A 5,314-nucleotide genomic window follows, 5' to 3' on the forward strand; every position below is an offset into this window, starting at 1 on the left:
AAGTAAAAGAGAACCCAGGAAGAAATGCACAGGAAAAGGTGTTTACATATGACAGGACCCCAACCTCTCTTGCTTCCACAGACCTGACATCCCCACAGAGGTTTTCCTGTCATCTCACATTTTACTACTGCATCTTTACCACAGAGCTGTCCTGGGGCTATGATCAAGCCAGTGCTGCAAAGGACTTTGAGAGTTAAGGCAGAGACCTTGAACTGCACTTTGCATTAAAGAGTTCAGACTTCAGGACAGAACATCAGGCTGATGTGCTCACGGTAATGATTGTTGCTAAGCAAAGGGAGCCGATAGCTGTCTTTTGTACTGAAGTTTTCAGGATGTGTGGCCTCACTGAATGGTCGGGAGGTCAGGAATGCATAGGTCACCCTGGTCAGACCCAGGCCCAATTGAATGGGACACCTCTTATGGCAGATGGAAAGGGGAAATTTGCTGCCATGGTTGTAGGCATCTGTAGCAGCAAGGAGTTCAAAAGGAGCACAAGGCTGCATACGGTCCTGTCCCAGTCCCACGCTTCCCCGCCTTAACCTCTAAACATTTACCACTTCTTAAAGTATGCAGTGAAGGGATGTCTTAACACAACCCCAGCCCTGCCAAATCAGATTTAACGTAAGGTTAGGTAAGAAATCAGGTGGATAGTGATATAGAGGCAGCAATCTGATCTAGTTCATGACTTCCTGGCTCTTTGTCTTTATTTGTTTCACCAATTCTCCCACTCCTTTCGCACTTCAGAGGAGTGTGGTTGTGTAGGAGACAGTCACAGAAGATGGCTGAGCAGATCTACAGATCTACAGTACTGTAGACCCACCATCTCTGTTCCTATTCTCCGTCACACAGTCACGCCCCCATCATCTCTGCTTGTTATAATGTTCATATTTAGAAAAGAGTTTAGTTCACTAAACAGAGAAAACTACTATATTTTGGCACATCACTTTTCTACCACACGCAGTCCCCACAGAGTCAGTAAATGACAGGACTGCAGCTCTGTAAGCACAGGAGAGAAGGGTATAAGGACTTCATAAAGCAGAGCTGAGAGTTCAAACTGTACCTGAGCCCTCTGACAATGCTCAGTGCAGGAACTGATCACCAGGGATGTCTGAGCTCAGAGGTGCTTCCTTCACACAGTCTTAAGAAATAAGAACTGCCCCACTTCAGAAGGTTTCCTTTATGCGTGTACAGCTCTGGGAAATAGGACAGATAAACATGCACAGGGATCAATAATAGTCAAGTGCTACAGTGAGTCCATTAGGATCAGCCCATCCATCAGGGCTACAAGAGCTCTTTCCTGCCTGGCTGTAGCCTGAGGCTTGGCCGAGACGATCTGTGGCATCCACCCTAGCTCTTGCTTGGCTATTCAGCAAAGACAGCTCTTGGCAAACATCTCAAAGGCCATCTCTTCAGAGCTCCAGCCCTTGCTACCAGGATGTTGCAATGCTTTAGTATCAATGTGCTTCAGCAAAACATAGTCCAAGAATATTAAGAGCCACACAGAGCAGTAGTTCTTCTGCCCTTTGTGGTAAAGAACATAGTAGGTTTCTGCAGTAGGGGAGGAAATTTTTTTTCTGGGAACAGTAAAAGGAATGGTTTGAATTTAGCGTATGAGGACTCCAGCTCAGTCACATTAAAGTTTTGAAGATTTACCTATGGGAAACCTATGAATACTTCAGAAAGGAGCCCTGTCGGAAGTCATCGTCTGCACAAATGCCAAAATCTCACAGACTGATAGATTACTCCACCATTTCATCTAATGTGACCTTTCATGAGCATCTCTGGTGACTTTCGGTGTGATATGGCAAGACAGCACCAGATAATGTCTTTCCCTTAGGGCTGCACTTCCTTGGCATTTCAGTGAGACATTCAATTAATGGATCTTAAAGGTATGTTCACACACTTGTCTGAGGGAAAGGAGGCGTGAACAACATTTCCTATACTTCTATTTCCAGTTTAAGGCAGATAATTACATAGATTCAGACCTTGTGCAAGCAGATAGTGAAGAATCCATTATACTCCTCCATGAGTTATTTCATTGATCTTCACTATTAAAGATGCACAACACTTGATGAGCATTTCCCACTTCAACAGTTAGGTGTGATCTAGCCAAAGCAGTGTGCAGAAGGGGAAATATCACAGATAGTTGGGAGGGGAAGGGAAGGTTAACTTGTTTGAGGGAGATAATACCAGAAATAAAGAGGGTCTATAACACTGTAGTTCTAATAAGCTTTGCAGCTGAAATCAAAATTTGATCCTAAACACACATTTTGAACTACAATTATTAGGTCAAGCAAAATAATTGCACCAGTGTTACCAAAACTTCTACAAATTACATGTGGCCAGTTTTCTTCTTGCTCAGTATGCTGAAACACAGCAGGACAACAGCAGTAAAGAAAGGCAGGCACACATGTGCTGTCCAGAAGACTGTTCCCAGGGAAATCCACAGAGTTAGCAATTCTTGCAAATCGGGATTCAGAATAAAGTACGAAGACTATGCTCATCAGAACAACAATCTGCATTTGTGCAAATTATAAGGAGGGGGGGGAGATAAATAGGTTAATCAATTGTAAACTGATTTTGACCCTGAAGGTGATCACAGGTACACAGCATTACGCACTTTAAACTGTTTTATGCAAAGCTTAAAAAAGACCCAGCAACAAACAAAGCTTTTTTGTGTTTGCTAAACAAAGCATGAAAGAATAGTGACAAAAGTAGGAGGAGCCGAGTTTGTCCGGACAAAGCCAGGAGGAGGAGCCCTCATGCAATGGAAATGCAGTTCAGTGGTCCTGGATTGATATGCTCATCCTTTAAACCCCCAGGGCTGGGAGATCACAGGGCCTGAAAGTCCATCAAAGAGCACTTCTCTGCATTGATCCAGTCTGGAGCGGAAGGCTGGTGGGGGTCTGCTGTTCTGTATAAGACTGCCTCCGAAGATAATCAGCTTTTCTTCCTTGGAAATTAGGGAATCCCAAACATCAATAAAGTGTTATTTCAAGTAAAACATCAGCGTAAACCTACAGAAGTCTGAACATGTGTGCGCGTCTGTTCTGTTGTGGTGGGTTTTCTTTTTTAAGGAAAATAAAGGAGAAAAAGACCGAGGTATGTAGCATCGGAGGAAGGCAAACGTTTTACCTTGAAAGTCTACTCTTAGTGCTTCAGCTGTTCTTCCCAAATTGCCAAGAGCAGAACCCACAAGAGGTCTTTAAAGCAGTCTTACAAACTTCAGTATTTAAGTTTGGATGCTCAAGCAGCACAGTGGCACCTGACCTTAAAAGAAAAGTAAGAAGAATTTAAAATCACAACGTCTTTTATTCTCCCAGTGACTAGTAAGGTTACCATGTACTACAGGCAGGCAATTACTTGTCAGTTCAGCTGCTCTGTTTAAAACACCTTAGGTCTGACAAAAGGGAAATCAGAAGCCTAGGGAATATTTAACACTGACAGTTAGCCCCATGACAGAGTCACATTCACATCATCTTTAGCTTCCAGGTGATCAGCCGTTTGGCTGGGGAACCCCCATCTCCCTCTCACAGCTCTGTGTTTGGTTTCTTCCAAATTATATATCCAGCACATATATGTTAAAGGGATGAACACACACAAAGCAGAAGTAAATGGAAGTGAAATCAGACAATCTAGCACTCTGCAATGTAACTAGAGACTGAAAGTCATTAATCAGCACTTCATTTTACACTGGAAATTGTAAGGATATTTTATTTTTTCAAGGGGAACAGTGTTGAACAAACAGAAGATGATACAGGCTTTTCCATCACAGCATGTGCAATCTGACTTGATAAAATTTAGGAATATATTAATATCATTAAGCAGCTGCATTTGACTAAAATAAACCAAATGGCTGACAAAGCTCTGTATCCTAGAGATCCTAATCACTGACAAAACAAGCTATGATATCCTGGTATATGAAACTATTTCAAGTGACCACAGTTATTGCAGAAAAATATGGTTAAAATTGCCTCTGAGCATTACATTTATGTGAGTTTAACCACAGAGAGGAAAAAAAGCAGCAACTCAGTTTCCTGAATATACTCCATTTCATGTTTTTTTGAATGAAAAATGGTTGCAAAGGATGTGATTCTTCCAAACCACTCTGCACTGGTGTAGGGGTGGCATTACTGGGATTAGCAGGCCACCAATCGCAGAGCTTTGGAAATCAGACACACTCACAAAGTACTTTGCTGAGCACATTTCAACCAAATTCTGTGTGAGCTAACAAATCCCCTACATGTTAGTGATGTAAAAAAGTGAACAGTACAGACCAAAGCTCTCTTTGCCCTTAAAATACAGTTATTTATCATTTCCTTTTCACTTTCCTCCCCTCTTCCCCCCTCCCCCCCAAAAAAAAAAAATCATACTACTAATAATTAGAGAAACAAGAGTTTCCTCTGTCATATACACACAGCCCAACCCTTAAGAGCTTTTTAAGGATATTTATTGTTGAAGATAATCTTATCCTGCATAGGTAGAGAGTTGATTCACCAACATTATTTTTATTACATCATTATCTGCAGCCTTCAGGAAGTTTATTGATCTAGTCAGTAGACAGTAGAAAACAGCTTCTATCTCAAGAGCTTAGTATAGTAATTTCTGGTTTCTTTGCAGAATGAATTTTAAATGTAGAGTTTTGCTGTTTGAATTATAGAGATCTATGTAGTGCAAATACTTATGTAGCAGTGGCAAACTAATCTGGAAAGTAAAAAAAAAAAACGTATTCTTGCTCTGGTGTAATCACATCCACATAGGAAATCATGCTAGTAAAATGAGACAAACAAGCACTCCACAGACAACTATATGAAAAAGGTTACTGCTCATCAGTCTGCCCCCAAGCATCTCTGCAACACCATCTGCCAAAGGTCATCACCTCCTCAGCCCTAGCAGCACTACTCACATGTTTGCTTCCAAAGATGTTTCAGCAGAACAAGCCAGGTTAACTTGAACAGTTTAAACAAATTCAGGTTTGCTTAACCTAAGGCTAACCTGGAAGCGCTCTTGGTAACCTCTGGAAAGGTATAAACACCTGGTAGCATCTCCTACCAGCACAGCTGAACCTAGAGGGAAACACACACATTTGAATCTTGATTAAAGCCATAGAGATAAGTGGGTCTGTTTCCCTAAAACAGAAGCACTTGCTTACAGAGCCAGGTGATTTGAGGCTGGATGGATCGAAAACCAAGACATAATTGAGGAAGATGAATACCAGTGATCCCTTTTGTTTCTGTCTCAGACCATTTTCTGCTAGCAACTTTAGAGCCATCAGTCTAGGACAAGTGGCTATAAGGAAAGTAACCACAGAGAT

At 41.7% G+C, this 5,314-nt stretch overlaps 1 long non-coding RNA gene across 1 annotated transcript; it reads right to left on the reverse strand.

The window, feature by feature from the left end:
• Positions 1–1,648: 1,648 nt before the first annotated feature.
• On the reverse strand, positions 1,649–5,045 carry LOC136019373 (uncharacterized). The gene is made up of 2 exons (XR_010614856.1): positions 4,907–5,045; positions 1,649–3,270 (listed from the first exon to the last, which is right to left on the reverse strand). It is a non-coding gene; the product is annotated as an uncharacterized LOC136019373 (long non-coding RNA).
• Between the last annotated feature and the right edge of the window lie 269 nt (positions 5,046–5,314).

The sequence above is a fragment of the Lathamus discolor genome, chromosome 9, assembly GCF_037157495.1.
Source record: "Lathamus discolor isolate bLatDis1 chromosome 9, bLatDis1.hap1, whole genome shotgun sequence".
NCBI classification, from domain to species: domain Eukaryota; kingdom Metazoa; phylum Chordata; class Aves; order Psittaciformes; family Psittacidae; genus Lathamus; species Lathamus discolor.